The sequence below is a fragment of the Cupressus sempervirens genome, chromosome 8 (assembly GCF_028749045.1).
Source record: "Cupressus sempervirens isolate cs-2001-9-10 chromosome 8, ASM2874904v1, whole genome shotgun sequence".
Taxonomy (NCBI): domain Eukaryota; kingdom Viridiplantae; phylum Streptophyta; class Pinopsida; order Cupressales; family Cupressaceae; genus Cupressus; species Cupressus sempervirens.
In genome coordinates, this window is record NC_143125.1 from 742,142,210 (window position 1) to 742,154,392 (window position 12,183).

At 35.7% G+C, this 12,183-nt stretch overlaps 1 protein-coding gene across 1 annotated transcript in view; it reads left to right on the forward strand.

Annotated features, from left to right (window-relative positions):
* LOC149544551 (ATP-dependent zinc metalloprotease FTSH 7, chloroplastic-like) overlaps window positions 1-8,003 on the forward strand; it is a 125,909-nt gene extending 117,906 nt beyond the window's left edge. Inside the window, exon 14 of the mRNA XM_089795184.1 lies at window positions 7,392-8,003. The gene's annotated coding sequence lies outside the window, so the exon portion shown is untranslated. The remainder of the gene's footprint in view (window positions 1-7,391) is intronic.
* The last annotated feature ends 4,180 nt before the right edge of the window (window positions 8,004-12,183 follow it).

The following is a 12,183-nucleotide window of genomic DNA, read 5'->3' on the forward strand; positions in this document are numbered from 1 at the left end:
TGGCTAGCCAAAATCCAATTTTAATGACACATTAATTGCTAAATCATCATTAAATTGAAACATTTAGCACCTCCAAGGCATTATTTACTTTCTTTTTCCAATTTTGGTCTAATTGGCAATTAAAAAAAAGTAAATTTCATCTTGGCAAAGTTAATTTCGAGCTGGGCATTTAATTGGGGGCCAGTTTTATATTCTAATTAATTTATTTTTTGCTTCTAGGGTCCCAGTCGGCCAGCTAGGAAGGATGAGCAAATAGGGTATAAGAGGAAACTCGTTCCCCTTTTCTCCCCATTCCTCACTCCTCTTTGGTGCTTAGGTGATTTTTGGCTTGGAGCAGATTTTTCTCTTCCTTGAGCGATTTTCTTAAGGCAGATTGGCATCTTCTTTGGGTGACTTTTCCAGCTAGGGCAGATTGGCATTATTGTTGGCAAATTTCTTCATGGTAGAGATCTCTATGTTTGGCGATTTTCCATGATTGAGGGCAGATCTGCACTCTTCTTGCTTGGCGAATTTTGTGATAGCCGAATTTATAGGGAGCCGAAATTTGTGTAAGGCAAAATTCTGATTTTTTTGAGAGGCTGCAATTTATCTCCTAGAGATTAGACGATTTTGTTGGTAAAGAAAACAAATGATGAAGTCTTTTTAAATTTTTTTTTGGGCAAATGGATGACAATTCCGAGAGCATTAAATTCTGATTTTTCTAGCTAGGGCATCAAGATTTGCAAGGGATTTGAAATTCGTAAGTCTGATCCTAAATTCCAAAAAGAAGACCCACTATTGGTAAAGGTAACTTTAAATCATTTACAGTTGAAAGGTGTCCTTAGGCTGATTTCCTTCTTTCGTTCTTGTTTAGATATTGTCTCTCTTGGTTCTTCTTGCATTCATTATCCACCACTTAACCATCCTATCATAGGTTGACAAGATGGTAGATGTTAGTGCAAGCAAGAACCCTAAGGGAACAAACACTATGAAATATAGAGGATATGATGCTCAAAACAACTCTCTTCTCGAAAATGAGGCGAATAATCGATACCAATGTCGGTACAGTAAACCTGATACGAAGTCTGATCCTAAAATCCAAAAGAAGACCCGACTATTAGTAAAGGTAACTTCAAATCATTTAGAGTTGAAAGGTGTCCTTAAGCGGATTTCTCTCTTTCGTTCTTGTCTACTCCCTTGGTTCTTCTTGCATTCATCATCCACCACTTCACCATCCCATCATAGGTTGACAAGATGGTAGATGTTAATGCAATCAAGAATCCTAAGGGAACAAGCACTATGAAAGACAAAGAGGATATGATGCTCAAAACAACTTTGCTCTCGAAAATGAGGCGAATAATCGATACCAATGTCAGTATACATGATATAGGTAAATGACAGACTAAAGGAAGGACAATCCCCCTTAGCAAAGAAGATATACAGAAGGTGGTTGCACATCATAGCCCAAGTGTCGACACTTCCATTACAACCATGATGAGCGACATCGGAGCAGCACTTGATTTTGAAGACATCAGAGAAGAGGACATCAGTGAAACAAGACTTGGATCAAGATTGGATGAGCTAGGAAAGGCTACTATCAAGAAGAAACATTTGGGCACCCTTTCCTCCTTTAATGCTTTTATTGGATTTGCAAAAGAATATGAGAAGGAACATGAGAAGATGCTACAAGCAGCAAGCAACACGATGAAATTGGCTAAGCTCAAAATAAAGCATATACCTTGTCCTCCCATGGAAGAAGTCAACGAAAGGCTAGCTAGGTTCATTGCCTTAGCTAAAAGCATGAAAGAAAAATGGAGAGTTATATTAGAAGATCATTTGATGTAAGCCCAAGTGGCAATTTCTCTTTCTTCTAGAATAGGACAAGTGTCTAATTTTGATTGGCCACCATTTTGGTGCCTTCTCATTGGTTGCCACTTTTCCACTTTTTTTATTGGTCCATCGATGAGGTTGTGTTTTCTCATTGGCCGATGGGGTGGAACCCCCAATTAGGGTTTCTAGGATCCAATTTGGATTGTTGATTTTGCTTTTGATCTCTACCGTTGGTTGTAATTTTGGCCTCTATATAAGGCCATTTTGCTCTCATTTGTGGGGGAGTTATGTTGGAGAATTGTTGTGAAGATACTATCAAAATTGTTCTCTATGCATTGTTGTTGCTTGCATGGTGGATATACATGATCATTTTGGTGTATTGCATGGTTCTTCTCATCTCTCAAATTAAAGTAGGATTTCATTTCATGTTGTTAGAGTAGAAGTAGATGGCTAATTCTATGGTGATGTTAGTGAATGTTTGATAGGGATCTACAACTAGGCCACTAGCATCTTAGCTGCTGGTTAGGGAGCCTTGTGTGGTAAACTAGTTCTCTTTTCCTTTGAATCACTGCATCTATGGAGGTGGAGCTGCTGGTTAGCTTTCATTAGATTCGATCCTCGTCCATTTGCTAATCTTTCCATTCATAGGAGTAGGAGTAGAATAGCAAGTAGTTGAGTAGTCGAGTTTCACTCTAAGAAAGTTAGGAAGGTAGAAGTCATTAGAAGCATTATTGCCTCCTTTCACAATCAACATTATTTGACGCTACACCCTCCACCATCACTATCACCATCAACATCACCTGACACTCATACAAAATCATCACCATCTTACCAAAAACCCATGTCATCCTCGAATGAATAGCGTAAGGCCGCCTACATGATTACCAACAAATCACATCGATATACCGAGTTAGTATCCACAGGTGTAAGGAACATTGGAGTTATTTTCATGTCCCATGAGTATTAACTTTTCAAGAGAGGAATCGTGTGTTTGATGCTTCATATCGGATATTCAATTGCTAATATGTTATGTGGTACAAAAACTGACATCAATAGGTTTCATTATGAAGAAGTCGCTTTCAACATTATAGAGTTCAATAATGTTGTACAGATATTCTCAAATTTATATATATATTTGTGTTAGAATTCTATAATGATGTATATGAGTTTTATTTTTATTTTTAGACTTACTTGTTCATGAATGTTAGAACACTCTAGTGTTGTAAATAAAGTTATAAAAGCTTTCAGACTTTGTATATGTGTTGCTGGCTATGTCCTTGATCAGTTTCTTGGCAAAAATTTGTAAGCCAACTATAATTGTTATTAAAAGACTTTTACCGTTAAAGGTTGTGTTTTACCAAGAAAATTGATAGACATACTTGAGAGCCTTGCTGTCTACAATGTGCACATAAGCTGTAACAAACATATTTCTAATTATCCGAGTCTTTCATGACTTATCTTAGGCGTATTCGTAGGAGGGCATAGGCTACTATGAACCTTAGTCTTCTACACTCTAGCTGATATTTTGATATATGTTTTCAACTTTTGATTCCATGGATTTCACATATTGTAGATATTTGACAATGACACTATGTTTAACTTTATATTATGTTATTTAGTTTTTTTCCTTCAGAAATTTTGTTATACTTATGTGATCTATGCAGAATTGTGTACAAGTGTTAGGTAGCTTCTATTTATCTCAATTATTATGTATTTGATGTTAATTGACTAAATGATGCATGAAAAAACCTTTAAATCCTTAAAAATCTTTGAATTTCGTGGATTTTTCGATTTTCTGAGTCCTTGTTGAGTCTTGGCCAAGTCCGTGTCCAATTCGGATTTTGACTTTCCGAGTCAGAGGTGAGTCCGAGTCTTGTAACTATGGTTTTTATAGCTTAGTTAGAGATTAATCTCCAAGTTCTTATAATACGGCAGTTGCCTACTTATTGATTGATGATTTTATCTTTCTACATACTCTAGTTATCAATGACTACCTTGCTTGGACTATAGTACATTTTCAGATTTGACTTAGCCTACAATGGTTAGTGAGTTGCATGTAGATGAGTGGGAACTACACATGGTGCGATATATTTCATATGAGATGTTTATCTTTCCAGTTCAACGACATAATGGTGACGACACTATCATTCTTGATGGTAATCTGAGTTATGACAACGACATCTAGAGTGATGATGAGTTGGTTTCCTTGCATATGGGCAATGTGTTGGGCATCTATTTATTCAATTGGCTGTTTCAGGAGGTTGAAGATTTATTAGTCATCTATTTCTACACCCAGGGCCGTGCTGATAGGTTGGTTTGAGATCTAAGTGTTGATGCATGTTTTACCTTTTGTGGATTATGTTGTGATGCTACATAGCCAAAGATTTATGATCAGAGTCGTGTAGCCTATGGTTGTAGCGGAGATGGGGAGATTGACATGGGAACCAGGGATCATAGTGATAGTTGGTTTGCATTCTCACATTTGGTACAGCATGACAGGTCTTGACTTTCGAGTTTCCATAATGGACTAGAGTGATGCTAGTAGATGGATATGGGACCCCGGTATTGGCTTATGGACTCATGATTGCTTGAGGGAAAGTAATCTCAAGGAGGGAGGATTGTAATGTCCCCTTTTTGGGACATTAGGAATTTTTAAGTTTAATTTCATATTATATAAAATTTGACTTATGAGAGTTTAAAATAAGTTTATAAAATAGGCCAATTTAATATTATAAAGGGGGTTATAAAGAGACAAAAGAAGAAGATGACGACGATAGAGAAGGGGAAACTGAAGAGTCACAACTTGATGCATTAAAAGAAGGGAAACTCATTTTGAGCATGCTTGGTTTATGATTCAGATTTCAGTTTTGCTTTTGGAAAGCTTTAGCTTTCATCCTTCCCGAGGACAGAAACCCTCGTGTAGGTAGAGAGTGGATGCAACCCCATTGTCTGTGGAGACATCACACCAGGTGTCTCACGTGTGCTTATAGGTTCTTTCTTAGTTTTGTGATTTGACTGTAAAACTGTATTTGCACTTGATGTTTGTTATTGTAGTGCTGATGTATAAGCAATAACATATTTCTGAAGAGTTTATATGGACTTTCTAGTTATAATATTGTATTGATGAAAATCATAATACAACAGAAATTTCAGAGGTTTTCTTTTTGAGCATTTGTTGTTTAAATCTGAAACTTATTGCATGAGCTGTTTGTTTGCATTATGAAAATTGTTTGTGAGCAAATTTGGGGAGAATATCTATTCGGGATATTACTAATTGCAACCTTGTTGGACTAATGAGTTTCAAATTTTACCATCTTGTTAGTCTTACGTACACTAGGGCGGAAAATGTCCATCCCTTGGGCTTGACCTCCTCTTGCAATTTTGGAAAATGCTCATGTCTTGGGTTCCTTGGTCATTGGGCAAAACTTGTCCATGTGTTGGGCGTAGTTAACCTACCCCAGGTGGAAAGTGTTATGCAGTTGGGCAAATATCAAGCCTAGGTCAAAGAATGTCATTCTGTTGGGTACAAGTGCTCCAACCTTGGGTGGGAGGTTCTCATGTCTTGGGTGGTCTTAAAACACCAACGCGGAAATTGCGATGGAGTTGGGTTCGTACTTCATGATTTTCAGAAATCTCCAAGCCTTTGGGCATTCACTCCAGTTCATCCCACAATTTGACTAAATCTTGAATTTGTTTTACCTCTCCCTTCAAATTTCTTGCACTCCATGCTTATTCATTTCCTTCCCCATCAAACTCATTGGGCTAGTACTTCATGATTTTCAGAAATCACCAAGCCTATGGGCATTCACTCCAGTTCATCCCACAGTTTGACTAAATGTTAAATTCGTTTTACCTCTTCCTTCAAATTTCATGTACTCCATGCTTATTCATTTCCTTCCCCATCAAACTCAAAATGATTTGTCCACCAATTTGCACTTAATTGTTTGATCTTTTTCCCTTAAGATTTCAGATCTTTCTTCACAACACTCAGAATTTTGTCTTCAACAACAGCAGCACCTCCTTAACATGCTCTGATTTTCTTAAACTTATTGGCAAATTCCAACCTTGCTTGAGCTTGTGAAGCCCAAGGAGATCGGAATTCTTTCCTCACTTGGGGTCACCCAAGCTTGATTCCATCCAAAAAATGCTAAGTGTTGGTTTCAATTTCATGTTTTGACTGATTTCATCCTTGACATGTACATCTGCTCAACAATTTAGCTGATCTTTCAACTTTTCTTTCCTCAGTGATAATCCTTGTTCCAATTCTTGGCTTGTTTTATGCCTTAGCTTGCAAGTGTTGGCATTTGAAATGCTGAAAGGGTGGTCAAGGAGTGGCTGGGTATGGAGGCTCCTTGAGCCCCGAGGAGGTTGGAGTTCCGACCCGTCTCGGGCTCAGCCTAAGGGTCAAATTTTTTGAACCTTTTATCGGATATCCTTTCAAACTCAAATTTACATTCTCTTGACTTTAAGATTTGCATGTCCGATCCGATCTAATGAACAAATCTCCTCCCAAAAAATGTGACAATGCAACTCAACAGAGGTGTTAGGATGAGTAATGTGGAGGTCTCAATCGCCAATAGTTTCCAAGAATGCCCCCTCCACAATAGGAAAGGTGGAAGGCTACGTAGCCCTCCGATAATGAATAAGCACCTGCAAGAATGGGAAGTATTTGATGACATACTGATCCAATACTTACAAACAACTTGTTTCCCTTAGGAAGAAACAAAACAATGCATAGATGCAGATGTGCTTCCCATTGTGGATATGCTAGATAGGATGAAAGCATGAAGAATGATGATGGTGTCTTGGAACACTGCTAAGTGTCTTGAAAGATGATGATGCCACACTCTCCACTCCAATCAAACAAACAAGAAGGTGAGAAACTGGAACTATCTGCAAACTGATATGGAGCAAGATCCAAAGACAAGATGATCCTGGTCAAACTGTTCACAAAATGATTTGCCACTGAATAACATACTTTGTAGTGAGGGAAAATGACATCTTGAGTTGAGAGCAAATGGAGAGAGCTTTCTCTGTAAATATTACTAGCTGCTACTTGGGGTAAGAATATTTTCAGTCATTGTTCATAGTGAGTCTTCTTCTATTAAAAGTTGTCCTGCACAATTAGAAGAGGTTATTTCCATTCTGTTACCATGCCTTCCCATTCAGCTTTATTATTAGTCTTGTGACCCAGAAATAATGAGCCCCCCTTGGAGAAAATTCCCAACCTCGTTTCCTCTGCTTAGTATGCATCATAGTCCTAGAGAACTTTTAATACAACCTTGCCATTCTTTGAATCATCTACACTCTTAGAGCTTGAATGAGAGAGATTATCTATTTTGACATTTATACAACTTTCTTATCTTGCTTCGTAGTTTTCTAAGTTTATAGTTGGATTTGCATTTATCCTTCTCACATCTGAAAAGATTTGAAATGTTTGGTGATTTTGTCTTGTTTTTTAATGCTATCACGAATTATCTTTTGTGTTTGAAGGCTTCCTGTTATGTTATATTATTCTTTTTAAGATTAGTTACAGATTTGTCTAAAGATTTGAATCCATGTAATTGCTATATTGTTTCCAGGGACCATGGGCATATAATTTGCTTGAAAATAAGGCTTTAATGTAGCCTACTATCCTTCATTTGTTTCTATCATTTTCAGTTAAATTGAGGATGGCCTCTGTAAAGGTTATGTACAGTATGAAATAATAGAAATTATCCTCTGCCTCAAGGGGTAGATCCTGTACAGAAGATGGAAACTGGAATGAAGGGAGAACTAAAAATAATGTCTTCAGAGAGAGTCATGTTTTATAACATACTACCTGATATGTGGATATGGCAGGCCTGGTTGATTTTCTTACTAATCCACAACAAGGCACTAATATCAGCTGATGGTTGGCATAACTTTTCTAAATGTAAATCTATGAAGACAGGATAATGTAGCTTGATTTATCCAGTATAACTTGTATTTACTCCATGCCACCCCCCGTTCGTGTACTCCACCATCCTCACTTTCTTTTGTCTACAAAAATGTAGATGGTGGTCTTCTATGCACCAAATCATAGGCTGTTCTAAATACATGATGCTGTCTATGGAAGAAAGCTTGTCAAAGAATATTATGCGGCCTGTTTAGTCACATGTTAAATTGAAATTATGATTTATTACCAATACATTTATAATTTTATTTCAAGAGAATACCGTAGTATATCTTGCCATTCATTTTCATGTTTTTTTCTATTGAATTTTTAATTTGTTTTCCCCTCGACTTATATATATATATATTGCCACTTTAGCTGCTGAATTTGTTAAAATGTTTTCTCATAAATTGCCATCTGTGTATCTAAAAATTTCTCGAATTGCAAATATTAACTAATCTCTTGGTTTATATATTGAGCAAATAAATACTTCAATTAACCCGGGTTATTTAATATGTTTCCCCATACTTTATATATTTATTCTAACTCTTAGTATAGTCTCTGAATTTGTTAAAATGTTTTCTTAATACACTGTTATATGCATATGTAAAGATTTCTTGAGTTGCAAATATTAACTATTCTCCTAGTTTATGTTTTGAGGAAATAATAAATTGTTAACCTAGGTTTTGTTTGTTTATTTCAAATCTTGATGCATTATTAAAAAAAAGACCATGTGCCATGATTCAAGATGTCGAACACTTCAGCTGAATAACTTGCTTTGTGATATTGCTATCATAATTTAACTGTAGTTTTTGTGTCAAACTCATTGACCCATGTTTCATGAGTAGTGATTCACACGAATCTCTCATGAGAATAAATAAAACACTTGGCACTCTTGGATCTAGGTGATGCTCACAAAGGTGAAGCATTGAGTCTTCCCCGGAGGTCACCCCTCCTAGATTGCTCCAGCTTGAGCACGCTTGACTACAAAGTTTACTCTATGGTTAAACCCACTCTGCTTGCAACCCCATTTGCAAAACCTTGACAAAGTGTTGTGCCTTTTGAACCATTCATTAGAAAGCCCCTTAAGCTCATCAATTGATATCAGTCCAATCTGATCATTATCATCACTAGATAAGTTCTCCAATGCTGATCCCAATGGGGATTTGGATTTCACAGGGGTTTGCAATAGGATATATGCCTCATGCTGAAATATAACTATCAGTCATAGTCTTTGCGTGTTTCAACTGTGGCACTAATGCTGTTTCATTCATGAGTATTCTCCAATTATTTCTAATTTTCTCTTCTTGCTTCTGTTCCACTTTTTTCTCCTCCTATCCCTTTTCTCCTCTTCTTCTTTCTTCTTTTCCTCTTCTACTTCTTCTTTTTCTCTTCTTCTTTCTTTTCTTCTACTCTTTTCTTCCTCTCTTCTATTCTTCGTTTCCTTTCTTCCTCCTTTTTCTTGTTTTCTTCTTCTCTTCTCTTTTTATCCCCATCCTCATCTACATAACTAGTGTAGTCCACTAAATTTTTAAGAATGGATGGACCATAGTCCTTAAATGGATTCTTTTGTTGTATCTATTGTTATATTGGTGCTGTATATTTGCATAGTATCAGGATAAATTGTTATCTATGGAGTGGTGGCATCATTTGACATCACTTTATCTTTTCCAACTTCTGCTGTTGCTATAGTGATTGCTCCCCCTATCTCCTTGCTTTCCTTCTCTTTGCCAGGTTCTAGTGAAGTTGTCATGCCCAAAAATTAGGGCAAAAACACCAATTTTTTTTCAAGGTTATAATTGAGCTGTGAACACACTAACAATGAAAGAGTTGTAGATAGGTTAATGGTATGATAAAGTTTGTAAGTTCCAAGTCTCGAAGATACACAATTAGGTTACCAGTGTTTAGGGTTTAAGATCCAGATTTACATTATCGATCAAGGTGACAGTTAGGAGATGAACTTAACGTACGTTTAAAGAGTTTGTTCACATTTCTAGGTTTAGACATACTATTGAACTCAATTAAACATTTTACTAAGATTCATATGTCGATGATGAAGACGTACTTTAGTAAATTCGATATGCCATAAAGTTGTTGCTACATGAACATGAACTAATAGGGTTCATTGTAAAACTATTAATGTCATGAATTATATGTATACCCTATAAGGCCAGGAAATAATTACATTCAATTTCATTAAATAATGTTCTATCTACTATGTTCACATTCAAAGGGATTAAGTACATGTGTGCATCACAACATATTATGTGTACATTTTCCTAATCATCAGAATAAGATAATATTGCACTATGAACATATAATAATTATATTTATGAAATGTTATATTGCATGTAATTCAAATATGAAGAAAAAAAATGGTCTATGTAAGGACCAAACATATATTATAACCTAAAGCACCTTACAACAATTTCCCTATATTACACTTATCAACTAAAAAAACTAATAAAATACTTATTCGAAACATACTAATAACTCATAGAAATACATCCACGTTCAAAAACTAATAATCCAATAGCATACAATAAATTAAATAGGTAACAAATATTTTAGCAAAACAAATCATATTAAGCTCCTATCCTACTCAACTACATACTAATTAATCACTATCTATATAACCCATTTAACAAATTACTAAGAATCTGATTACTAAGATAATCTCTCATACTAACTATATTAAAAAACAACACACATTATAAACTAATTAATAACTAATAAACAATATGCACATAAAATACCAACTTAAATTTAAACTCTAACTTAAGTTTTAATCCTACCCTATACTCCCTACATTCTTATTCTACCACCTAGCCTCTTTCATCACTATCCCACTTGGCAAGTAGGCTCCCGACCCCAAGTTGTCCCCGCCCAAGGTGGACGCACGTGAGAGTAGGCTGAGTGGGCGACTGCCTATGTTGCACGACCATTAAATGGGGGCATCGTATGCATGGGAGCTTTGAAGAGAGCTGGAAAGAAGGTTTGAGGGTCCCACCAATGATAAAGGGGCCATCATAATATTGTTTGCCAAGCTAAAATTAAATGCAATCCCAAGTAAGCGTGGATCTTAGGGAGAGGAGAGGTAGCTGGGGTGTGGACCCCAGGTGGATCACATCCCCACTCTCTCAGCTTGCTCATTTTTTTATAGTTTTAATCTTTTTTTTTAAATTTCAATGGGAGTTCCCTCTTCCCTATTGTTAAATAAATAACTGTCTTATTTTCTTAATGAGTACATTTTATTTAATACCTTACGCACAAGTGGTCACTTATAAACAATTATATTTTAATGATCGTGGATTGAAATTGTAAGGGAAGAATTTATTTTTCCTCCCATACAAATTCCAGAGACCTGTAGGTCTCAATTAAGAGGAAAAATTCCAAAGTTCCTTTTGCTTCCAGATGGGTTTATTTTTCTATCCTATTCTATTTTTCTAGTGTCTTGATTTACTAGTTTAACAAACTATTTGGTCACCTAAGTGCTATATTCATAATGCTTTTTATAGAATTCATTAAACTAATTAGTCAATCTATTTAGTCTATTAGGTCTAATAGTATTGAATATATTCAATGTATCTAATTAAAGTGTTGTTTATTCCATGAATTATATAACTTGTTTAAATTTGAAACTTGATTCTACAATACAAAAGCATTAAACTACTTAATTAAACAATCTTTCATTCTTTCACCATTATTACAAAATGCAAAGGAATGAATTCAAACAATGATTTAAATAAATGATTCAAAGAAATATATCTTTTATTTCAACTTGAGATCAAGGATTACAATGAAGGTAACCATAGAAGTATTGCATCAGTTCTTCACAACTTTCTCCAATATTGAAACTAATATCTCTGTTCAATTTTAAAAGCATATGCATCTTTATTCAATACCAATACATTGCAATGAGCTTACAATCATTCCCTTTACTACAAAGTATGCAATGATGCAAACAAGGAAGACAAATGGAGAATTCTCCAAAAAAAAAGTTACATAATGAGATATCAAATCTTCTTATTTAGAATGACATTAATAAGCAATCAAATTTCCAAGCTTTCTCCAACATTTGAATCCACAAAAACTTGCAAATAAGAATGAGCAATAACATGAAGAGCTCACCTTCCAACCTAGGCCTCAAGGAGGCCACCCACCGAGCTAGGAGAACCAATACCAAACGGGTCACATTCAAACTCAAACCGTAATGTATGACCATGACATAAAACACCCAACCAAGGATTTTACAATGGGTTGCATCTATGAACCCATGTCAAAGGGTGAAGGTGGAACAATCATGAAGGAGATGCTAATGTAAAACATACAATATCATAAGTAGGAGATAATTTCCATAGCAAGTCAAATTGTGATATTGCTATTAGGATTTAATTGTGTGATTTTTGAGTCAATCTCATTGACCCATGTTTTATGAGTAGTGATTCAACACGAATCCA